The following is a 26,849-nucleotide window of genomic DNA, read 5'->3' as shown; positions in this document are numbered from 1 at the left end:
TTTCACAGTAATCACGCAAAGTTCGTTTTGTTTACATATCGCGGCCAGGCCGAACTTTTGAGCTTTCAGATTAAACTTCATACCGCAATTTTAAGTGCATTTACTGGTAGTTTAGTGTGCCAAATACGTTTGCTGCCCCTTTATATCTGTAGAGTGTCGTCATCTCTTAAGTAATTTCCAGTAAGAAACTTCTGTACCATTGTTTACATTGTCGCGAGTAGGCCTAAATTTTTGCACGCGTATTTTCATTGTTTTCTGGTAACTTAATTGTCTTTCTGTCACTAAAATCGAGTTGTACCATGAGTGTAAAGTGCCTGACGTGCCGTAGAATCGTTAGCTCCAGGGTCTGGTGTGATGGATGTAGTAACTTTTTTCATTGGGGAGATAGAAGTGGCGTGGGAATTGGGAAAATGAGCGAGACTCATCAGTGGTTCTGTAGCCTATGCAGTAGAGATAGAAAGATTGTGGAACAGGCGGGGAAAATTGCTGCCCTTCAGGCTGAGTTAGATGAGGCTAGGTGAGAACTGTGCAGGTTAAGGGGGGAAAACGGTAAACAGGGGTGGGAAGTGGCAACAGGCATAAGGAACAGGCCAAGAAATTCTTCTGACAGCTTTGTTATTAATGTACAAAATAGGTTTGACCTGTTGCCTCAGTCGGAAACTGATGAGCCTCTCACAGAAGTAGATGCAGACAGGGCTCAACAAGCTTTCAGCAGCAAATTGAATAAGAAGGTAGGGAAGTGTGCAAAGAGAAAGAAAGTCTTTTTGCTAGGTAGTTCGCATGCTAGGGGTGTGGGCCAACTTCTGCAGGATGAATTAGGGTCAGAATACCAGGTCACAAGTTTTTTCAAACCTAGTGCTGGACTGGGGCAGGTTACAGAGGATTTAGGCTCACTATGTAGAAGCTTTACTAAGGAAGGTACCGTGGTTACTGTGGGTGGGCCGGGCAACAGTATTGACAGAGATCCGGGGTACAGCATAGTGTGTGACCTGGCAAATATTGCATCGGCATCGAGTCATACCAGTGTTGGGTTTGTGTCGGTTCTGGAGCGCCACGACCGGCCTCATTTGAGCTCTTCTGTCAGGAGAGTTAATTTGGAGTTGGAACGGCTACTTGGATCTGATGCAGGGCCACACATTGGTGTGGTTCCTGTTGATTCACTCTGTAGGTGGGACTATACTAGACATGGCATACACCTCAACAAGAAGGGGAAGGGTAAACTGGCTGGGCTGATAGCAGGAAATTTAACGGGGGGAGGAACTACATCTCATGGTGGTAACTCTTTTTTAGTGTAAGATCAGTGTCCAGTGGGAAACTCAGCCAGGCAAGTACTAAAGATGTTAAAAAAGTTCAAGATACTCACAAAAGTAAAATGAAAAATATTAGTATATTTCATCAAAGTATTGGGGGATTGAAGAATAAAATTGATGAGCTTCTCCTTTGTGTAGAAGATATAGAAACTGAGAATGTGATAGATATACTATGCCTGTCTGAGCATCACATTGTCATTGATATGCAAAAGGTTAGCATCAATGGGTACAAATTAGCTGCACATGTAAGTAGAGATAATATGATGAGAGGAAGAGTTGCCATATATGTCAAAAGCTTCCACAGCGCAAAACATTTAGAAACTAAAAATTTTTGTTTAGAGCAACATATGGAAGCATGTGCCACTGAACTAAAACTAAATGATGGCACTTTCATAATTGTAACAGTGTATAGGTCCCCCTCAGGGAATTTCCAGCTATTTCTAGAAAACTTGGATGCTTTGTTGTGCTATCTTTCAGACAGGGGGAAGCAAATTATCATTTGTGGGGATTTCAATGTTGATTCCCTGAAAGAGTGTAATAGGAAGAATGACCCTGTAGTATTACTCAGTTCTTTCAATTTGAGTTCCGTCATTGATTTTCCTACTCGAAGTACAAAGAACAGCGGGACATTGATAGATAACTTTTTTATAGACCAAGATAAGTTTAAGGACATAAATGCTTATCCTGTTGAGAATGGTCTTTCAGATCATGGTGCACAGCTAGTTACAGTACATGACATAGCTCCATGCAGTATATCAAATCAGAATTTCAAAGCAGTGCGCTCAATTAACAATATAAATACTGCAAACTTTAGGAAAAGCCTAAAGGAGCTAGACTGGGATGAAGTGTATATGGAACCTGATGCAAACTGAAATATAACTTATTTCACGATACATTTTTAAGGGTATTTGAAAATTGTTTTCCCAAGAAAATAGTGAAACATAATTCCAAGAAAACATATAAAAAACCTTGGCTAACTAAAGGAATAAGAATATCTTGCAACCGTAAAAGAGAAATGTATCTAACAGCAAGAGGGAGTACTGACCCCGAAATTGTTCAATATTATAAAAACTATTGTGTGGTACTAAGGAAAGTTATTAAAAAGTCCAGAAGCATGTGTATCATGTCTGAGATCAGTAACTCTGATAATAAAATTAAAGCAATTTGGAATATTGTTGAAAGGGAAACAGGGCAACCAAGAGCACAGGAAGACTTTTGTGCCATAAAACTGAATGACAAGTGTACTAACAAACAATCTGAAATTGGAAATATTTTCAATAATCATTTTTTAAAAGTTGTGGAGAAAATAGGATCTAGATTTTCACTAGAAGAGGCAAGGCTTCTAATAGAAGTGGCCATACCTGTGCCGTTTGAAACAACTGTATTTCCACGAACCTCTCCCTCTGAAATCAGTAAAATAATAAACTCACTGAAAAGCAAAAGCTCTTACGGAATTGATGGCATTTCCAGCAAGATACTTAAAGCTTGTTCCCCACAGATAAGTAGGATTCTCAGCCACATATGTAATAGCTCTTTGGAGCAGGGTGTTTTCCCCGATAGACTGAAATATGCCATTGTAAAACCATTGCATAAAAAGGGCGATACGTCGGATGTCAACAACTATCGCCCAGTCTCTCTTCTGACAGCTCTATCAAAAATTTTTGAGAAAGTAATGTATTCAAGAGTAGCCTACCATATTTGTAAAAATAAAGTACTAACAAAATGTCCGTTTGGTTTTCAGAAAGGCTTTTCAACAGAAAATGCTATATACGCTTTCACTGATCAAATATTAAATGCTTTGAATAACCGGACATCACCCATTGGTATTTTTTGTGATCTCTCAAAGGCCTTTGACTGTGTAAATCATGGAATTCTTTTAGATAAGCTAAATCATTATGGTTTGAGGGGGGCAGTGCACAAATGGTTTAATTCATACTTAACTGGAAGAATGCAGAAAGTTGAAATAAGTGGTTCATGTAATGTTAACACAACAGCTGATTCCTCAAACTGGGGGGCTATCAAGTACGGAGTCTCACAGGGTTCGGTCTTAGGTCCTTTACTGTTCTTGATATACATTAATGACTTACCATTCCATATTGATGAAGATGCAAAGTTAGTTCTTTTTGCTGATGATACAAGTATAGTAATAGCATCCAAAAACCAAGAACTAAGTGATGTAATTGTAAATGATGTTTCTCACAAAATTGTTAAGTGGTTCTCAGCAAACGGACTCTCTTTAAATTTTGATAAAACACAGTATATACAGTTTCGTACAGTAAATGGCACAACTCCAGTAATAAATATAGACATTGAACAGAAGTCTGTAGCTAAGGTAGAATTTTCAAAATTTTTAGGTGTGTTCATTGATGAGAGGTTAAACTGGAAGCAACACATTGATGGTCTGCTGAAACGTCTGAGTTCGGCTACGTATGCTATTAGGGTTATTACAAATTTTGGTGATAAGAATCTCAGTAAATTAGCTTACTATGCCTACTTTCTTTCACTGCTTTCGTATGGTATCATATTCTGGGATAATTCATCGTTGAGTAGAAAAGTATTCATTGCTCAAAAACGTGTAATCAGAATAATTGCTGGAGTCCACCCACAGTCATCCTGCAGACATCTATTTAAGGATCTAGGGATCCTCACAGTAACCTCACAGTATATATATTCACTTATGAAATTTGTTGTTAATAATCCAGCCCAGTTCAAGAGTAATAGCAGTGTGCATAGCTGTAACACCAGGAGAAAGGATGATCTTCACTATGCAGGGTTAAATCTGACTTTGGCACAGAAGGGGGTAAATTTTTCTGCCACAAAAGTCTTTGGTCACCTACCAAACAGCATCAAAAGCCTGACAGATAGTCAACCAACATTTAAAAATAAATTAAAAGAATTTCTAGATGACAACTCCTTCTACTCACTGGCTGAATTTTTAGATGTAAATTAAGAGAGGGAAAAAAAACTAACTTAAGCATTAGTGTCATGCAATATTTTGTCTAATGCAATATCTTGTACAGACATCTTTCTTTAACCTGACACGATCCACATCATTACGAAGTGTCGTATTCATGATCTATGGAACGGGTATTAATCTAATCTAATCACACACTAGGACCCTGGTCTGCCGAGCGCTGTTGGCTAGTGGGATGCACTCAGCCCTAGTGAGGCAAACTGAGGAACTACTTGATTGAAAATAGCGACTCTGGTCTGTAAACTAACATACGGCCGGGAGAGCGGTGTGCTGTCCACATGCCCCTCCAAATCTGCGTCCAGTGACGCCTGTGGGCTGAGGATGGCACGGCGGCCGGTCGATACCGTTGGGCCTTTATGGCCTTTTCGGACGGAGAGTACCTTAGTGTAGTTGATTTGATCTGCAACTCTCTCCCAATCACTGCGAATTGTCTCGTTCAAGCAAATCAGTTAAATTAAGAATGGAGGTGCAAATTATGCAAATAATTTTGCAGAGAAATCACAGGCATTTAAGCTTTAGTGATTATGGCAGATTCTTATCGTCACTGCCTGTGTGTTGTTCCACACAACATTGTTAAAAGAGGACCAAAATTTGAGCTACCAATTTTTATATTTTCCTTTGTTGTTATATCGATGGGTTGGAAGCGTCTGTAGGTGATACGGCTATTATTTAGTTAATCAGTGACGTTGGAGGAAATGACAGTACAAAACAAAGAGTGGAATACAAAGCACAGCAAGGAGGCGATGCCACCAAAGGTCTCTGTTCCGTCGAAAACTGTCTGATGAAAAATGGAGTGTTTGCTCTACGAGCAAACGGGAGAGGCACAGACGCAAGGGTCGCTTGTTTTCTGCTTCTGCTGTCTACGCCCCCTGAGCCACAATGCGTAATTGCAGGTAAGCACACGCTGGGGCGCTCACTTTTGATGTTTAACTTGCGGCGTATGGCGCGCGCCGGCACACAATGCCCCAATACGCCAGATGGGGCGTACTTGTACGCCCACTGGAAATTCTGCACAATGCTTCAGTTGCCAGCGTCGAGAGGGAGTGGCTATAAAGCGATGAGACGCTTTGAGCGATCGAGAAACTATTGTTGTGCGCAATACTGAGAGTTGCTTTGCTTTGACTGTTGGCGATCAGGTGCTTCCCAGTTTGGGCAGAGAATGCATCTGGATTCGATTATTATCGCGTATGAGAAACGCACGTAGGATTTAACGACGTGAAGACGATGTGAGTCACTACCTAAATAGCAACGATCGCTTACAAAACTCAGCATTACCTTCTAAAATCTAAGGTTGTATTTAATGCATGGATATCACCGCGAAATTTTCCAAAACTGCATACTTGTGGAAAAATGTCCATTGTCAGTATGAAGTGGTTTCAGCAAGAAGAGAATTTTTTACGTGAATAATTGTGGCGGAAGTATCTAAGGTTTAATTTTAGGAAGGTCACCGTGAGGTAGGATGGACCTGAGGTTTTCGGAAACATCAGTGAGAATACGAGGGTGGTTTGAAAAGTTCTCAGAATGGAATAGAAAAAAAGTGCTTACGTCACTGAAACTTTTTATTTTTTAGTGTAGTCTCCTTGTAGATTAAGCCACTTGGTCCAGCTTTGTTCCAGTACCTTGATACCATCTCGAAAATGAGGTTCCTCCAGGCCTGCAAAATACACTCCTGGAAATGAAAAAAAGAACACATTGACACCGGTGTGTCAGACCCACCATACTTGCTCCGAACACTGCGAGAGGGCTGTACAAGCAATGATCACACGCACGGCACAGCGGACACACTAGGAACCGCGGTGTTGGCCGTCGAATGGCGCTAGCTGCGCAGCATTTGTGCACCGCCGCCGTCAGTGTCAGCCAGTTTGCCGTGGCATACGGAGCTCTATCGCAGTCTTTAACACTGGTAGCATGCCGCGACAGCGTGGACGTGAACCGTATGTGCAGTTGCCAGACTTTGAGCGAGGGCATATAGTGGGCATGCGGGAGGCCGGGTGGACGTACCACCGAATTGCTCAACACGTGGGGCGTGAGGTCTCCACAGTACATCGATGTTGTCGCCAGTGGTCGGCGGAAGGTGAACGTGCCCGTCGACCTGGGACCGGACCGCAGCGATGCACGGATGCACGCCAAGACCGTAGGATCCTACGCAGTGCCGTAGAGAACCCCACCGCCACTTCCCAGCAAATTAGGGACACTGTTGCTCCTGGGGTATCGGCGAGGACCATTCGCAACCGTCTCCATGAAGCTGGGCTACGGTCCCGCACACCGTTAGGCCGTCTTCCGCTCACGCCCCAACATCGTACAGCCCGCCTCCAGTGGTGTCGCGACAGGCGTGAATGGAGGGACGAATGGAGACGTGTCGTCTTCAGCGATGAGAGTCGCTTCTGCCTTGGTGCCAATGATGGTCGTATGCGTGTTTGGCGCCGTGCGGGTGAGCGCCACAATCAGGACTGCATACGACCGAGGCACACAGGGCCAACACCAGGCATCATGGTGTGGGGAGCGATCTCCTACACTGGCCGTACACCTCTGGTGATCGTCGAGGGGACACTGAATAATGCACGGTACATCCAAACCGTCAACCGTCATCGAACCCATCGTTCTACCATTCCTAGACCGGCAAGGGAACTTGCTGTTCCAACAGGACAATGCACGTCCGCATGTATCCCGTGCCACCCAACGTGCTCTAGAAGGTGTAAGTCAACTACCCTGGCCAGCAAGATCTCCGGATCTGTCCCCCATTGAGCATGTTTGGGACTGGATGAAGCGTCGTCTCACGCGGTCTGCACGTCCAGCACGAACGCTGGTCCAACTGAGGCGCCAGGTGGAAATGGCATGGCAAGCCGTTCCACAGGACTACATCCAGCATCTCTACGATCGTCTCCATGGGAGAATAGCAGCCTGCATTGCTGCGAAAGGTGGATATACACTGTACTAGTGCCGACATTGTGCATGCTCTGTTGTCTGTGTCTATGTGCCTGTGGTTCTGTCAGTGTGATCATGTGATGTATCTGACCCCAGGAATGTGTCAATAAAGTTTCCCCTTCCTGGGACAATGAATTCACGGTGTTCTTATTTCAATTTCCAAGAGTGTAGTTGTCAACTCCGGCTATCAATTCTTCGTTTGAAGTGAATCTTCGTCCACCAAGAAAAATTTTCAGTTTTGGGAAGAGATGGAAGTCTGACGGACCCATACCAGGTGAATAAGGCGGGTGTGGAAACAATTCATACCTTAGTTCGTGTAATTTTGTCATAGCGACAGTACCTTTGTGCGGGCGAGCTTCAAGAGTCGCGGCACCCATCTTGCAGAGAATTTTTCATTTCTAATTCTTCAGTTAAAATGTGGTGTACCCTTTCAGATCACATATGGGAAGCGTGAGAAGTTTCAAGCATTTTCAGTCGGTGATTCTCCATGACCATTTTATGCACTTTTGAAATGATTTCTGGAGTACTGACATTGGCCGACCACCGCGCGGATCATCATCTAAGCTCTCTCTCCCGACCAAATTTAAAATCATTTATCCACCTGGAAACAGTTGAATATGAAGGAGCAGAGTCCCTCACTGTATTCTGGAAATCGGCATGTATGTCCTTTGCTTTCATAACTTTCTTTATGGCATACTTAATTACTGCTCGAATCTCGATTTTTTTCGCAAATCACTACGTGGGAACAACAGAGCCACGTTACCGCCTCAGCTCTCTTCCAAGAGCACTGACGTGGTGCTTGTTTATAGGCAACAATCCAATGAATACCACGTGAACAACACGTTGCGCTAGCGCTGACCTTTTGTGGTGATTCCGAGAACTATTCGAAACACCCTCGTAGATGAGAGTTCTTAACCAAAGAAGAACTTTACCCGTCCAAAGCGATTTTCTATTTGGAAGCAATAAACATTTACTTAGATCAAGATGGTATTGAAAATAAATATATGTAGTATACATTTAATTTCCCTACACTCATTTCCGTTTGTTTCAGCAAAACTTCTTCACCAGTTATCAACTATAAAATTTCACGTTATAAATTACAATTATTCTCTTAAATTAGGAATAGTTCGAGGGTATCTTTTTGGGCCTGTGGCCGCTACTTACATTGTATTCTGCTTCTTGCAAGATACAGGAGACAGAAGGACAGAGTCTTCAACAACTAAAAAGCAGGGAGAAATAAATATATGAACACAAAATGACACAGAATAACAAATATATTTGGGAAGTATTGCTCTCTACAACATTTGAGCTACACACTGCAAAAACATCATCTGCTGTAACAAGTTGAAAGTAGGAAAATTGAGGAATTTTTCAGCTGACCTAGATAACTGGAAATTGACAGGTGTAGACTTAGCAGAAACATTTAAATACGTTATTGAAGCGTAACAGAGTCAAGCAGTTCATCGGGTATAGGCTCCACCTTTTATGCAAGACACTGTTTTTTCTTGTCACCCAAACATGTTTTTTGTTCGTTTTAAACTGTTTGTTGAGGGTTATCTTCTGTCGTTCAGCTAGGCATTCCCCAGCAAGCTATACAATAAATGCAGCAACAACTTAATGAAACCTCAGAAGATAATCCTCAACATACAGTTTAAAGCGAACAAAAACTTCATTTAGACCTCTTTTTGTTAGATCGGTTACTACCTAAAATATATCCACTTTTCACAGTTTTTCAATAAACAATACCCACTAATGATAGCACAGAGGTGCCGAAACATGTATGGGTGACAAGAAAAAAGAATGTTTTACCAAAAGGCGGAACCTATGTCCAATAATCTTAACTGCAAACACGGAAAAATACAGGAGCTGTAAATCCAAAAGAGTCAAGGAGTGCGACAATAACCATTCACATTGATTGATAATCTTTGTAAGATCTTAACGAAGCACCGATAAGGTTTACAAACGGATACGACATTCTCAGATGGAAGTAGAATGTAATATTGGTTACATACACAAAAACAAAGCTGCAGTCATGTGGAAGTTGCACTCACTGTCGAAACTGCATCTCCAATAATCATCATACAGATTCAACATGATAGCTACACATCATCAGAATGTAGCTAATAAAAGAGGAATTTAACTATCACACAAACTATACTGACTGCGCTCAATAATCTGTGTTAAATATTCCAAATTATTACCTTAAAATTTCTAAATAGTGCTCGTCTTCCATGGTTAAAACAGTTTGCCGTTGACATCACACGTAGTTCACTCAATACGTACCAGTCCTTTCTGTTTTCCACATTTGTATTCTTATATTGGTTGTAACATCTATTTTTCTTGCTTTAGCTTTCTATTTGCTTTCCAGTATCCTGCTACAGCACCATCTTTCGAATACTTCAAGTCTATACGTCTGGCTGTCCTCACAGAATTTCTTCCATATTCAGTGCTCAGACGCACACTTTTAAAACTACAGCTCTATAGACAAAATTATAGAACATATCTGTTATGAAACAGCTCTTTTATATTGTGTGACGGTCTTCTAGTCCTCCATTCGTTTCATGTATGCTTCTTTTCTAGGTATGAAACTTCATTCAGATATTTTACGATATCTTCCACAATTCAGATACTTACCTCACTATCTCCTCCTACTTACTAGCGATAAGCCGTAATTACCTCTTCGTTTGTTTTACAAAAAAATATGAATTCCATTTGCAACTAGTAACCTACCATATGCTCAGAACCCACTTTCCCTGATCCTACGTCTCTCTTAACGTACAATGTTAAACAAAAGAACGATTTATTGGCTCTACGCCTTGTGCCTTTAATAACAGCGGCATGTTTTCCTTGATATTTCCATTTTACTATAAAAGTTGGTTTTTTAAGGAGTGTAGGCGAGTATGTATCGCAAGTTGCGCCACACGCCTTTTAGGGCCACTGAAGCGCGGAGACTAATATTAGGCTCGCCGCCATAACTCTGCTGTCTGCATGACGTTCACAGAAGAAAATTGTAATTTTGTATTTTAGTGGATGCTGTTTTGTAAATTCTTGGTAAAATAAATTCTAATTTAATGTATCGGCAGAGAACATAAAAAAAACAAATCTTTTACTGAGAATATCCTGATTTACTTGGAGAGTTGGATACGATGCGAAACGGTTACACAGAGGTAAAATTGCTCCGCCGCTGTCACACGACAAGGAAAATTTCAGGGGACTACGTGAAGTGTTGAGCAACGCGCCTATTCAGACGCAGCAACTAAACCATCGTCAGTTTTAGATTAGTATAAAATCAGTAACCCCGCCCTTGTTCTTTAAAGAATCGAATTCCGATTATACAACAGCTTCAGATGTCTGATTACAAATGAGTTAATATGTTTTAAGAAAAGCTACTTTTTATCCATGTCAATGTTTATGACGTAGTGTGTCCTGAATTATATGTCACACAACGATATAATGTTGCAGATACGATGTATGGTATATGTAGATTCTGTCTACAAAATGTGTTGTGAACGGAGTTATTAGTTGTTGTTGTTGTTGTGGTCTTCAGTCCTGAGACTCGTTTGATGCAGCTCTCCATGCTACTCTATCCTGTGCAAGCTGCTTCATCTCCCAGTACGTACTCCAGACTACATCCGCCTGAATCTTCTTAGTGTATTCATCTCTTGGTCTCCCTCTACGATTTTTACCCTCCACGCTGCCCTCCAGTACTAAATTGGTGATCCCGTGATGCCCCAGAATATGCCCTACCAACCGATCCCTTCTTCTAGTCAAGTTGTGACACAAACTCCTCTTCTCCGCAGTTCTCTTCAATACCTCCTCATTAGTTATGTGATCTACCCATCTAATCTTCAGCATTCTTCTGTGGCACCACATTTCGAAAGCTTCTATTCTCTTTTTGTCTAAACTATTTATCGTCCATGTTTCACTTCCATACATGGCTACACTCCATACAAATACTCTCAGAAACGACTTCCTGACACTTAAATTTATACTCGATGTTAACAAATTTCTCTTCTTCAGAAACGCTTGCCTTGCCATTGCCAGTCTACATTTTATGTCCTCTCTACTTCGACCATCATCAGTTATTTTGCTCCCCAAAGAGCAAAACTCCTTTACTACTTTAAGTCTCTCATTCCCTAATCTAATTCCCTCAGCATCACCTACGTTAACTCGACTACATTCCATTATACTCGTCTTGCTTTTCTTGAGTTATTGGTAAAGAAGTACTAAATTAAAACGTCATGACCGATGTTGAAGTTTTACTGCATGAAGACCGAAAATGTAGTAAGTGAAAAAACTTTTCTCCTTTCTTTATTTTGTGGGTCGTGTCAGCGAGAAGAAGTTTCGAAAAAGTTTGAAATTATTTATAGAGGGTGTTGGAAGTCGCTCCGTGAGGTAGGCTGCCCTAAGGCATATACACAGTTTCGAGTTTTAATACTTGATGATTGCGTTAAAGCTATAACCGATGCTTTTAATGAGTAGATTATCATATCATTTTAAATTTTTAATTCCGGTCAATAATTATATGGAATACTGATAATTAAATTTTTGTTAGTACTGTGAGCCATTAAATAGATTGCTTTTAGCTGTCTAGCAACACAGACCAATCAGTTTGCACTGCCGCCTTACGTAGTCGAAACGTGCCATCTCACCATAGATACATCGATTCAAATATCTCTAACATGAAGGCGTTTGTGCGCTGTAAACTGACGATTCTTTAATGTTAGCGCATTGGACGCCGCGAAAACAGTTTTCAATATGCAGATCGAGTAGTAAAGGTAGTAATTCGTTAAGACGATCTTTCTTGCACATAGTTTGCACTGTGGACCGATTAGATATTTCAGGGATACTACCGCTCATTTATTTCAATAAACTAACAACTGACGTCCAACTCCTGCAGACACCATATAATACCATTGCTCCATCTGAGTAAGCAAAAGAATTGGTAAACATTTCCGGTTTATGTGTTGGTTTACATCTACATGTAATATTATCCACGAGAGTGTTGTGTGCATACAAAATACACTCCTGGAAATTGAAATAAGAACACCGTGAATTCATTGTCCCAGGAAGGGGAAACTTTATTGACACATTCCTAGGGTCAGATACATCACATGATCACACTGACAGAACCACAGGCACATAGACACAGACAACAGAGCATGCACAATGTCGGCACTAGTACAGTGTATATCCACCTTTCGCAGCAATGCAGGCTGCTATTCTCCCATGGAGACGATCGTAGAGATGCTGGATGTAGTCCTGTGGAACGGCTTGCCATGCCATTTCCACCTGGCGCCTCAGTTGGACCAGCGTTCGTGCTGGACGTGCAGACAGCGTGAGACGACGCTTCATCCAGTCCCAAACATGCTCAATGGGGGACAGATCCGGAGATCTTGCTGGCCAGGGTAGTTGACTTACACCTTCTAGAGCACGTTGGGTGGCACGGGATACATGCGGACGTGCATTGTCCTGTTGGAACAGCAAGTTCCCTTGTCGGTCTAGGAATGGTAGAACGATGGGTTCGATGACGGTTTGGATGTACCGTGCACTATTCAGTGTCCCCTCGACGATCACCAGAGGTGTACGGCCAGTGTAGGAGATCGCTCCCCACACCATGATGCCGGGTGTTGGCCCTGTGTGCCTCGGTCGTATGTAGTCTTGATTGTGGCGCTCACCTGCACGGCGCCAAACACGCATACGACCATCATTGGCACCAAGGCAGAAGCGACTCTCATCGCTGAAGACGACACGTCTCCATTCGTCCCTCCATTCACGCCTGTCGTGACACCACTGGAGGCGGGCTGCACGATGTTGGGGCGTGAGCGGAAGACGGCCTAACGGTGTGCGGGACAGTAGCCCAACTTCATGGAGACGGTTGCGAATGGTCCTCCCCGATACCCCAGGAGCAACAGTGTCCCTAATTTGCTGGGAAGTGGCGGTGCGGTCCCCTACGGCACTGCGTAGGATCCTACGGTCTTGGCGTGCATCCGTGCGTCGCTGCGGTCCGGTCCCAGGTCGACGGGCACGTGCACCTTCCGCCGACCACTGGCGACAACATCGATGTACTGTGGAGACCTCACGCCCCCACGTGTTGAGCAATTTGGCGGTACGTCCACCCGGCCTCCCGCATGCCCACTATACGCCCTCGCTCAAAGTCCGTCAACTGCACATACGTTCACGTCCACGCTGTCGCGGCATGCTACCAGTGTTAAAGACTGCGATGGAGCTCCGTATGCCACGGCAAACCGGCTGACACTGACGGCGGCGGCGCACAAATGCTGCGCAGCTAGCGCCATTCGACGGCCAACACCGCGGTTCCTGGTGTGTCCGCTGTGCCGTGCGTGTGATCATTGCTTGTACAGCCCTCTCGCAGTGTCCGGAGCAAGTATGGTGGGTCTGACACACCGGTGTCAATGTGTTCTTTTTTCCATTTCCAGGAGTGTAGTTACATAAACTGGTATAATTGTTTATCTGTGTGACGAATGAATGCCCATTCAGTCCTGCCCTGCTGCTTCCTGTACTGCTTTGATGTACATGGTGTACTTCAGTTTCTTAGTGACATTTGATAGCGTGCACATCGTTATTATGGCTCCAAGAGTGGAGATTTCCGTAGACAAACGTGCAGGTTTATCTATGCCCCAAATTGCGAAACAATGTGGCGTGTCTATGGGGTAGTGCTATAAGCCCTTCATCAGCAGAAGACAGCAGGCAGCAATATGCACCTCGAGACACAACTAAAAGAAATATTGGTAAGAGAAATAGGTTCAAACCGGCAGCAAAATTTCAAGCAGAAATGGTAGAAATGAACAAGAAAAACATGTATATAAAATACAGACTGACTGATGCTGTCTTGAAAGAATGTAGGGCAGCGAGGAAACCCCTTCTGGAGCCCGTAAATAAAAAGAAGAGACGCGAATGGGCTAGGAAACGTAGTAAGTGGACACTTTAAGTGTTTAAGAAAGTGGTATTCGCAGATGAATCGAAATTCGGTATCTTTGGTAGCATAAGGAGGATATTTGTCGATCTGCAGAAGAAAAGGTGGCCAGATAGTTCATTGTACCTACCTTTAAACACGGCAGGGTTTCTATTATGGTTCTGAAGAGTGCAGGAGACAGAGTTGGTGACACTGTGAAAATAGAAGGATGAATGGACCATAAGTACTACGGCAGCTTACGTCAGTATCGTACGATACCATGTCTATTACGCTTAACAGGGAAAGACCTCACATTACAACAGGACAATGACCCAAAACGCCAGTCGGCGATCTATAAGAAGTACATTGCATCAGAGGAAAAACAGAAGGTACAGAAATATATGGTATGGCCGTCCCAAAGACCAGGTTGTAATCTTACTGAAATGGGCTGACATGATGTGGCCAGGAGTAAGCGAAAAGTTCAAGTAACTAGCAAGGAGCATCTCTGAAATATCGTTAAGGATGTGTGGAATCACATAGATTCGCAATACCCACGAAAACTTATTGGTCGCACGTGTAGAGTTTGTTTGTCAGTCATTAAATCGTAGGGCAGATACTATATTGAAAGAAAAATACAATTTTTAGGTTTATATTATGCACTGAAGAGCCAAAGAAACTAGTACACTTGCCTAATATCGTGTTACGCCCCCGCGAGCACTAAGAAGTGCAACACGACGTGTCATGGACTCTATTTATGTCTGAAGTGCTGCTGGAGGGAACTGACACCATGAATCCTGCAGAGTACGAGGTGGTGGAGATCCCTTTTGAACAGCACGTTGAAAGTCATCCCAGATGTGCTCAATAATGTTCATGTCTCGGGAGTTTGATGGCGAGCGAAAGTGTTTAAACTCAGAAGTGTGTTCATGGAGAAACGCTGTAGCAGTTCTGGACGTGTGGGGTGGCGGATTGTCTTGCTGGAATTTCCCAAGTCCGTCGAAATGCAGAATGGACATAAATGGGTGCAGGTAATCAGACAGGGTGATTACGTGAGTGTCACCTGTCCAAAAATGGTTCAAATGGCTCTGAGCACTATGGGACTTAACATCTGTGTCATCAGACCCCTAGAACTTAGAACTATTTAAACCTAACTAACCTAAGGACAACACACAACACACAGCCATCACGAGGCAGAGAAAATCTCTGACCCTGCCGGGAATCGAACCCGGGAACCCGGGCGCGGGAAGTGAGAACGCTACCGCACGACCACGAGATGCTAGCAGTGTCAGCTGTCACAGTCGTATCTACACGTAATAGGGGCCCCTTATCACTCCAACTGCACACGACCTACACCATTACAGAGCCTCCAACAGCTTGAAGAGTTCCCTGCTGAGATGCAGGATCCATGGATTCATGAGGTTGTCTCCATACCCGTACACGTTTTTCCGCTCGATACAACTGAAACGACACTCGTCCGGCAAGGCGTAATCAACAGTCCAATGTCGGCGTTGACGGTCCCAGGCAAGGCCTAATGCTTTGTGTGATGCAGTCACCAAGGGGCTCTGGAAGCCCATATCGATGATGTTTCGTTGAATGGTTTGCACGCAGACAATTGTTGATGGCCCAGCACTGAAATCTGCAGCAATTTGCGGAAAGGCTACACTTCTGTCACGTTAAACGATTCTTTTCAATCCTCGTTGGTCCCAGTCTTGCAGGATCTTTTCCCGGCCCCAGCGATGTTGGAGATCTGATGTTTTATTGGACTCCTTATACACTCCTGGAAATGGAAAAAAGAACACATTGACACCGGTGTGTCAGACCCACCATACTTGCTCCGGACACTGCGAGAGGGCTGTACAACCAATGATCACACGCACGGCACAGCGGACACACCAGGAACCGCGGTGTTGGCCGTCGAATGGCGCTAGCTGCGCAGCATTTGTGCACCGCCGCCGTCAGTGTCAGCCAGTTTGCCGTGGCATACGGAGCTCCATCGCAGTCTTTAACACTGGTAGCATGCCGCGACAGCGTGGACGTGAACCGTATGTGCAGTTGACGGACTTTGAGCGAGGGCGTATAGAGGGCATGCGGGAGGCCAGGTGGACGTACCGCCGAATTGCTCAACACGTGGGGGCGTGAGGTCTCCACAGTACATCGATGTTGTCGCCAGTGGTCGGCGGAAGGTGCACGTGCCCGTCGACCTGGGACCGGACAGCAGCGACGCACGGATGCACGCCAAGACCGTAGGATCCTACGCAGTGCCGTAGGGGACCGCACCGCCACTTCCCAGCAAATTAGGGACACTGTTGCTCCTGGGGTATCGGCGAGGACCATTCGCAACCGTCTCCATGAAGCTGGGCTACGGTCGCGCACACCGTTAGGCCGTCTTCCGCTCACGCCCCAACATCGTGCAGCCCGCCTCCAGTGGTGTCGCGACAGGCGTGAATGGAGGGACGAATGGAGACGTGTCGTCTTCAGCGATGTGAGTCGCTTCTGCCTTGGTGCCAATGATGGTCGTATGCGTGTTTGGCACCGTGCAGGTGAGCGCCACAATCAGGAGGACACTGAATAGTGCACGGTACATCCAAACCGTCATCGAACCCATCGTTCTACCATTCCTAGACCGGCAAGGGAACTTGCTGTTCCAACAGGACAATGCACGTCCGCATGTATCCCGTGCCACCCAACGTGCTCTAGAAAGTGTAAATCAACTACCCTGGCCAGCAAGATCTCCGGATCTGTCCCCCATTGAGCATGTTTGGGACTGGATGAAGCGTCGTCTCACGCGGCTGCACGTCCAGCAGGAACGCTGGTCCAACTGAGGCGCCAGGTGGAAATGGCATGGCAAGCTGTTCCACAGGACTACATCCAGCATCTCTACGATCGTCTCCATGGGAGAATAGCAGCCTGCATTGCTGCGAAAGGTGGATATACACTGTACTAGTGCCGACATTGTGCATGCTCTGTTGCCTATGTCTATGTGCCTGTGGTTCTGTCAGTGTGATCATGTGATGTATCTGACCCCAGGAATGTGTCAATAAAATTTCCCCCTCCTGGGACAATGAATTCAAGGTGTTCTTATTTCAATTTCCAGGAGTGTATTTACGGTACACTCGTGAAATGGTCTTACGAGAAAATCCCCACTTCATCACAACCTCGGATTTGCTGTGTCCCATTGTTCGTGACCCGACTATAATACCACGTACATACTCACTTAATTCTTGCCATTGTAGCAGCAGTAAGCGATCTAACAACTGCGCCAAACATTTGTTGTCTTAAATAGGCGTTGCTGAAAGCAACACCTTATTTTGCCTGCTACATATCTTTGTATTTGAACAGGAATGCCTACATCAGGTTATTTGGCGCTTCAGTGTATATGTTTAACTCCATACAATTATTTGTCTGCCATAGCCGGTCCCAAGCCCGATTGAGAAAGGGGAAGCGGGAGGAGTAAAACCTCGTTTAAGAACCTTGGTTCTCCTAGTTCTGGTGATAGTACCTCGTGAGAGTCCTTTGTCGGGAGCGGTGCAGACTTCAACGACAGCGAAAGCAGAGATGGAAATCGTCGGAACGGCTGAACTGGTGGATATAGCAACCCTGTATTTTTGGCACAACAAGGAAACGGACGGAGGAGGAAAATTCTTTTTGCCGTTCTCTACGGTCGTAGAGGATGTTGAAGTCGTGTCTGACGGACTGGCTGTGAAGGCGCAACTCAATGACATTTCGAGTCTTCGGCAGTCCGTTGCAGTCGCGTTACTAGATCCTGCAAGTCTCACATCATCTGAGCCGCAGAGTATAGTTCCGAGGTCATAGTGTGTGTCATTTCTTTGCCATCTGAGATCCACCTTAAACGAAATCACTCCTGTGGCACTTTTCCCTGCTGTCACACCTTCAACTCAAATCTCATAGAAACTGGATAGAGATGGTGAAGGTAGGTTTTGGGGTGAAACTGGAAACCTCTAATTCAGACGTGTACGTTGGTAGCAGTTGCGTGATGGTCGTCTTTCTGAGACCCTGTAACTGCTCAGGAATTCGATCTCGCATCTGTGTTTGAGCAGACCTTTTTGGGATCATCGCTACCCACCCTGAATGGCAAAGGTCCTAGAAAATGTGGGCTAAACATCGTTAGTCACACTCTCAGGTAGCTGGGAGGCCGCACCCAGCGTGTCAGCCCTCATGTGGTCGGAAAACGAAGATTACAAAATCTCAAATGATAAGAACCTCAAATCTTCGAACTTTAGTTGATATGAAACACAATAACAGGCCTGAGAGAATAACAGCGATTGTCACCCAAGAGCTTGATCGGGTGAACATTGATATTGCTGCCTTCAGTGAAACCAGGTTGTCCAGAAAAGGTAAAATTACAGGGTTCATGTCAGGTTACACGATCTTCTGGGAGAGAAAGTATGAAGGGAAACGTCGCGTTCAGGGTATTGGATTCGTTGTGAAGACCACAATGATGAATGATTATAGCTCCAACTGGTGTCAGGAAAAAGTATTTCATCTCACGGAATCCCGCTGTCTGGAGGTAAATTTATGACTAATCTCTGCTTATGCTCCCACGTTGGATGCTAATGTAGACACTAAAGATCAGTTCTATAACCTGCTGAGCAGAACCATCACCAAAGTACCACCTCGGGGCAAGCTCTTATTACTTGCCAATTTCAACGCCAGAGTTGGTAAAGGTCATCAGCTATGGAGTAATGTGATGGGGAAACAAGGACTTGCGACTGCAGTGCTAATGTTCTACTGCTCCTTGGTTTTTATGCTGAACATGATGTCTTTATTGCTAACACCCGGTTCCGTCTGCTAATCGCTACAATGTCGCTTGGATGCAGCTAAAAGCTGTGGCACATCCTTGACTATATCATCACTAGGCAATGGACAGATCGTAAGCTCCTATCTTGTCGGTTGGAGATCTCACTCTATCGCAAACCAAAGAGATCTGTCCACAACCTGCCCAGCGGCGAACACTTCTATACTCGAAATTAAATCCATTACTAGCGATTACAGAAACGCAATCTCAAATAAGCTGGCTAGTAATCCAGTGAGCAATAATAGTGCAAATCGGGAGTGGGCCACACTTCGGAATGTCTTAACTGAGTCAGATAAAGAAACAGTTGGTTCTGTGAAAAAAAAACATAGGTTTGATGAAAATAATGGAGAAACTATGCGTCTGATCAGTGTCAAACGAGAAGCCCATCTATCCTTTCGTCATCATCCGTCTTGCCGCGTAAAGAAATCACATTTAATCGAACTTAAGGGGAAATATCAGGCACAAATTAGGGAAATCGTGAATAACAGGTGTCAACAAAAAGGAGAATAACAGCAAACATTATCTGATGCCCGTGACCTGCAAAACATCTATGCAAGAATAAAGGAGTTATACGGCCCAATTCAATCTTCATCAGGAACATTGTAGACTGCTTTCAATTCCAACACTTTAACAAGAAATAAAAAATCTTAGTGCGTTGGAAAGAACATTTCTTTGTACTTCTAAACTGTGCCTCCAGTATTTCTGAGGTATTGATACATATGTAACGACCTCAACAACGATGTATGGCACTTCCCCACACACAGAGGCTTTATTAAAGTAATCCAACAAATAAGACGAAGAAAGACTCCTGATCTTGAAAATATTCCTCTGAAACTTATACAAACCGGAGGTAGGCCCTTGAAGAATAGACTTTTTACGCTAATCCCCTTAATTTGGAAAACTCGAGAAGTACCTGATGACTTGAAGAATGCCATCGTCATTTCTATCTTCAAGAAAGGCGACAGTAGTGTATGCGGGAACTTTCATGCTATATCGCTGTTGTCAGTGTCAGGTAAAATTCTCGTAAGAATTCTATTAGATCGGCTCCAAATTCTGTCAGAGAAGATTTTGCTTGAATCTCAATGCGGTTTCAAAACCTCCAGAGACACAACCGATATGCTAGACACCTCGAGGAAAAATGCAGACAGCAACAGAAGACTCCATATTTAGTTTTCTATGACCTGGAAAAAGCCTTTGATTCAGTACCTATATCTTCCATGTGGAAGGTAGTAAGTCATTTGGATGTCCTGGACACAATGTGGATCTAGTTCACCTCTAAATGACGGCACGTCTGGGCAGGTTAGTCGTGGTAACTCTGAACTGGTTTCGTTTCCAATCACTCAGGGTTTGAAACAAGGCTGTGTGCTTGCTCCAACACTCTTTGCTCCGTACATGGTTGCCATGCCTTGTAAATCATCTGCGAAGAACCAAGGCATGGAAAACTTCGTTTTGATGGCGGTCTCTTCAACCTGGCAAGATTTAGTTCTCGAAGACGTACCCAGGTTACCTGAATGACAGAGCTAAAGTATGCCAATGACACTGCATGTCCTGCTCAAACACTGACAGAGTTACAATTGTCAGTCAACTGCTTTGAAACTGCATGTGATCCCTTTGGTCGTGCCATCAGTGCGTATAAAGCGAAGGTACTCGCACAACCTCCTCGGAGTAACTGTCCGTGAGTTCTATATATCTACCCTAAACACAGCGCTGAAACAGGTTGAGCACTTTTCATATATCGGAAGCATCTTGCATAAATGGTGTAGCTGCTAGTTGCGAACATGAAGTTGATAAAAGAATTGAGACTGCCCATGCACCATGTGGACGGTTAATAGAAAGAGTCTTCATGAATAAAGACCTAAAGCTGTAAGCGAAACTCATGATGTACTGAGTTATTGTCCATTTCCATGCTCATGTATGGCTGTGAAACGTGGACACTTTGTCGCCATGATATCAAGGAAGTCGAACCCTTCCACCAACCAAAAGTCAGATACATCTTGAACATAATGTGGCAGAAGCATGTGACCCACACCGCGGTTATCGAGAAGGCCCATCTAAACAGCATTGAGGCAACCATCAATGCTCGTCAACTGAGAGGGTTAGGCCATATCCATCGCGTGAGTGATACAAGACTTCCCCGCCAGATCCGTTATGGTGTACTCTGCTCTGGCTGTAGACTTCATGGAATCCCTCTCAAGCGCTTTAAGGACCAGATAAAACACATCATGAAAAAGACTGGAATAAACATACGAACATGGAAGAATATGCTGAACACCGCTTATTGTGGAGGAACACTATATCCACTTGCGTCAACTTGTTTGTAAGAGAATGACGCAGACACGAAGGGGCCAAGTGACAAGCAAGAAAACTCCGTCAGTTACAACACCACCCTCCTCCAACCATTCATTGCGATGTATGTTATGGATGTCTTATGCCAGGATTGGTCTGTTGATGCACCGAAAACATTTACAAAAGTTCAGTTGAAATGCTCATAACATGCAGGAAGAAGGTGTACATATTCGGAATCGAGTTGCAGTCGACGACGACGATGCAATTACATTTTTGGAGAAATAAAGTTTTGTTTGTGCTCACATTTCAAATTTAACCTAACGGTCATGTTTTTTCTCAATTAATGAACGGTACTGTACGTTACCATTTTCCAAATATCCAGAAGTGGGAATCCCTTCATCTCACTGCCAGCCTACTGTACCCTCTTGGGAAGAGAACGAACACACACACACACACACACACACACACACACACACACACACACACACACACACGTTATCATTGTCCCAGAAAGATGTTTAAAATAGTTCCAAACCCTCAATTTCTTCCTGGATTTTCGGGAAATTAACTCGATTACTAGCCCAATGCCGGAAATGGAAATCCATTGCTGAATATACCCAAATGGTAGAGGTATATTCTGAAAAGAAAAGTGAGGTCCTCATCCGCATTGCATACGAAAGTGCACTATCTACACCGTCCATCCAAAAAATTCCGAGACTACGGTGGCAGTTTGAACTAACAACTTTAAACAGACATGCATTCTTCCAGTCAGTTGTGTGCAGTCAGCTTTGGGCAGTCATAGTGTGTCAAAGTTGTAGCATCACAAACCACAAAGGAACGACTCTAAATGAAGCGTTCAAAACACTACCCAGAATTCCAAAAATTGGAAACAGTCCTGTATTGCAAATGTTTTACTGTTGCGCAATACTTTAAAATGAAGTAAATAACCTGAAACGTTTCTAGCATGTCAGGAGTAATACTAAACCAATATGTGTTGAATATCAGTTCAATAGCTTTAACCATTTTCGAAATTTGAACGGTTTTCTGTAAAAATCATTGGCGCAACAGAAAAGAGCTAGAACCTTAAAAATTTATATTTAGATTCCTTTTGCATAATAATTTAGTAGAAATAGTATTCTGGATCTCATAAATTATAATTTTAGTTGAAATTCATGATTTTCTGGTTTTTGTCTTAAAAATTAAGGAAGCAAGATAGATTAAGTAGGTGAATAAATAAAGCTAGGATGTTTAAATTTAAGTAGAAGGAAGATACGCTACAATCATAAAGATGTGGAAAGTTTCAACTGAATAACTATAAAAACATAGCGATAGCGTATCTCCAAAGGGCAAGTTCAGAGCTCGTCTACTGCGTGCAGTGTAATTAAATTAATTCTCCCGCCCAAAATATTGGACTTAGCCACGTCGGACTTTTATTATGATTACTTACCTGTGTGCTGATTGCACACTTATTTAATAACTTAAAGTGGTGCATTACTAGCCCAGCGGCTAGTCGGGACAGCGAATTTAATCAAGCGTTCCCTTAGCCGTCCGCACCGCGGCTTTATATATAAGAACGCTGCGCGAGGAAAATAAGTAAGACACTCAAGATCGTCTTTCGGGGCCTTCCTCGAAACTACAGCCTGGATCACGTCCGGCGACAACTGGAGGACATGGGCTATGGATTTGGTCTCCGGTCGATAACCCGCCTACCCTCTCGCCGCACCCGAAAGGAGACTCCGCTGGTCCTCGTGGTCACCTGTGATATCCCACACAACCGCGGGCTGTGGCAGGTCACGAAGATCGCGGCGACACCTGTCACTACTGAAAAGCTGCGCTCGATGAGGGGAGAACCGCAATGCTTCAACTGTCAAATGGTTGGGCATGTAGCACGGTTCTGCACGCTGCCCCCACGCTGTGTTAAGTGTGCGGGGGAGCACGCCAGTCGAGACTGCACACGGCAGCGGACAGATGGACCGCCCAAATGCGCTGGATGTGGTGGGGAACATGTGGCCTCCTACCGCGGCTGTTCCAGCTTCCAGCGGGCTGCGGCTCCTCACCGCAGGCCTCCGCACCTGCACCGAAACCGGCCACTGTTGCACCTGCTAACAACGCCGAGATGAACCGCCGTCCACAAGCCGCAGCGCGACCTTTGGCGCGGCGCTCTGCACAGCAGCAGGGTGACGACCGGGGCGAACACGACCACTCCCAACAGGGACGACAGGCTGACGTCGTGGCGACCCCGGCTCAATACACACGAGCTGCTACTGTCCCATCCCAGGCGGCCGATTCCAGCATGGCCGAAATGAAGCTCCTCTTGCAAGAACTTCGGGAGCTTCTCCGAGATATCCCGCGGCAACTCATTACCGCTGTCAGTGCAGCCGTTCAGGCGATCTCCACCGGACCACTGGCCTCCCAGCATGGCCCGTAGTCAACGAGGCGTCACTGTGTGCGTGTGGAATGCCCAGGGCATCCGCACGCAAGATGTCGAATTTCGACAGCTGCTGCGGGATGAGGCCGTCGACATTTGCCTGGTTTCCGAGACTTTTCTCAAGCCTGGTGTCCATGTCCGTGCTGCCAGCTACGTGTGTTACAGGACCGACAGGCCAACTCATGGCGGTGGCACTGCAGTCTACGTCCGGACTTCCCTGGTGCACCATCAAGTTCCTCTTCCACGGCTACAAGCGATGGAGGCCACTGCTGTAGCTGTCGACACCTCGCATGGGCGCTTCACGTCTGTTGCAGTTTACCGTCCGTCTGGCCGACAGTTACTCCTCCAGTACGTTGAAGCCTTGCTGGCATTACCTGGAAAGGTCTTTGCTGGTGGTGACTTTAACGCTAAGCACACCGAATGGCATTCCCGTGTCACCAACAACCACGGACGCAAACTTCTCCGAGCGGCCCAGCGGTGGAATGCCGTCATCCTCGGACCTCATGAACCCACCCACTTTCCCAACAACGGTGGGCCTCCGGACGTGCTCGACATTGCGGTGGCAAAGGGGGTTCCCTATATCCGCCAGCACTCGCACTGCCTTGTCTTCGGACCACGTCCCAGTTCTATTTGACATCGACGTCGATGCCCAGCAAGTGACGCGGAGAGGCATCCCTACCGGGAACACCAACTGGAACCAGTATCAGGCGCTGTTGGAAGAGAGTCTCCGTGACACATCTAACGCGGACGATGTTGGTGTTGATGGCTGTGCCCGATTCCTCCGCGACTGTACTCTACAAGCGGTACTTCGAGCCACGCCGCGGCCGCGATCTGGCCCACCTGATCGATCCCGCCAACTACCGCCGCATCTCATGGAGGCGATAACTGCCAAAAGCCGCCTCTTTCGTGAATGGCAGCTGACGCGCAACGCTGCGACGAAGAGGGCTCTCAACAGGATGAGGAGGGACATAAAAGTTGCCGTTGCGAACCACCGCCATCAGAAATGGTCCAACCGCCTGGCCACTCTTCGGGTTGACGATGATACCGCCTGGAAAGCCTCACAGCTCTTCCTCCGCCGGCGTCAGAGGATTCCGCCGTTACAAGTTGGTCGACTCATCGTCAGCAGCCCCGTGGACAAAGCCAACGCCATTGCTGACGTTTTTGAACGAAATTTCCAGGCTGTCATGGACCCCATGGATCCGGATCACGTTCGCCTGGTTGCTCAACGTCTCCCGGTGTTACTCGCTGCCCCTACATGTGACGAACGTATCGACGAGGTGGATGCTGCTGAAGTCTCCGATCAACTTCGGCGGCTCAACAAACGCAAGGAAGGAGGCCCTGACCAGATTACTAATGAAATGCTGCGACGAATGCCACCGACAGCCGCGGAACACCTGACTCGCCTTTTCAATAGCATCCTCCGCACTGGCTGCTATCCTCAGGAGTGGAAACACGCCGAGGTCGTCCCCATCCGAAAGCCTGGGAAGGATCCTCGTCTCTCGAGCAGCTACAGGCCCATCAGTTTGCTGCCGGCTGTCAGCAAAGTCTTTGAAAGGCTGTATCTCTGCCGCCTCCTGCGTCACATCAGGGAAGAACGTCTCCTACCGGACGAACAATGTGGTTTTCGCCCTGGACACGCAACGACGCACCAACTGCTTCGCCTCGTTGAAGAGGCCCTTGATGCCATCGAACGGCCATCTTCCTGGATGTTTCACGGGCGTTCGATTCTGTATGGCATGAGGGGCTTCTCTTCAAGCTCCTGGACCTCGGTGTGCCCCTGCCGCATGTCCGTCTCTTAAAATCTTACCTCGCCGACAGAAGCTTTCATGTACGCACAGAGGACCTGTCGACGCGCCGCCAGGTTAGGGCTGGAGTTCCCCAAGGCTCCGTCCTCGGCCCCATACTGTACATCCTGTATACCGCAGAAATGCCGCGAGTGGACAGGGTCCACCTCGCCCTCTACACGGATGATACAGCGCTGTACACGCGCAGCATGAATGCAGCTCTGCTCCAACGACGCATGCAGGCAGCGGCTGACACACTTAGTCAGTGGGCCAGGAGGTGGCGCCTCAGCTTCAATGGGGCTAAGACGCAAGCCCTCCTTATCACCAAGAAGCATATCCCAGCCGACCTACCGCAGATTACCATCAGGGGAACCACCGTAACTTGGGGCAATGCCGCCAAGTACCTGGGTGTGAAGCTGGATAGAGAGCTCACATGGAGCTACCATATCGACGACATCGTCAAAAAGGTCAGGGGTAGACTGACTCAACTCGACCCCTTTCTCAATCCGACACCTGCGCTCCCGCCAGAACTGGGTGTTGAGCTCTATCTTACGCTTATACGCCCGCTTATCGACTACGCCGCTGTAGTTTGGGGCAATGCTGCAGCGACCCACGTCGACCGCCTGCAACGCCTTCAGAACCGGATTCTACTTCTGGCATTGCACCTCCCTCGGGACTTACCGTCGGACGACCTCAACCGCATCTCCAACATCCCTACTGTTCGAGACAGGTTTCGACAGGCTGCACGGCTCCTTTACGAGAAGACCGCTCAGTCCGAAAATCCGCTCCTTCGAGCCCTGGGCCACCGGGTGCAGCGTCTTAACGCGACCAGGTGGCCCCACCTGCTTCGCGACCACTGAGTTGCGAGCACGTCCGTGCCACCGTCCCAGCAGACTGACAGGACATCAAACATGAAGACAGGCCACATCGCACGCTCCGTACGTTTGGAGGAATAGCCTTCCGGCTTAGACTCCACCGACCCACAGGGACTCATCTGTCCCTGTCAGGCAGCAGCAGCAGGTAAATAAGTCCCCATTTCTCTCCAGACGCTGATCAGCGCATCACCTGCGCCGGGAGTTGCGTTGCGTCGCGTCGGTATCATTGCTATATACAGCCTCGGATGCCGTAATAAGTTACTCGGGATACGCGTAACCATGAAATCGTTTTCGAGTGAAGTGCTAATTCTGAGATGATTTTAATGATCTACCTTCAGTTTGCGTATGTCGTATTTTCACGTACTGCCGCGGGACAGACATTCTACCATTATTTAGCGTGGCGTTTGATGAACATTATCATCAAATTATGGCGAGCAGTCACTTAAACATTTAATTGGAACAGTTATAGTTGCATCAGCGCATTCGACTCTGAACTGCCCTGGTAGTTGGATTGTGTGGATTCTTTTTGGTCTGTGAC

This window comes from Schistocerca gregaria, chromosome 5 (assembly GCF_023897955.1).
Source record: "Schistocerca gregaria isolate iqSchGreg1 chromosome 5, iqSchGreg1.2, whole genome shotgun sequence".
NCBI classification, from domain to species: domain Eukaryota; kingdom Metazoa; phylum Arthropoda; class Insecta; order Orthoptera; family Acrididae; genus Schistocerca; species Schistocerca gregaria.
The sequence above is the reverse complement of the archived record's forward strand: the minus strand, read 5'-3'. Positions refer to the sequence as shown.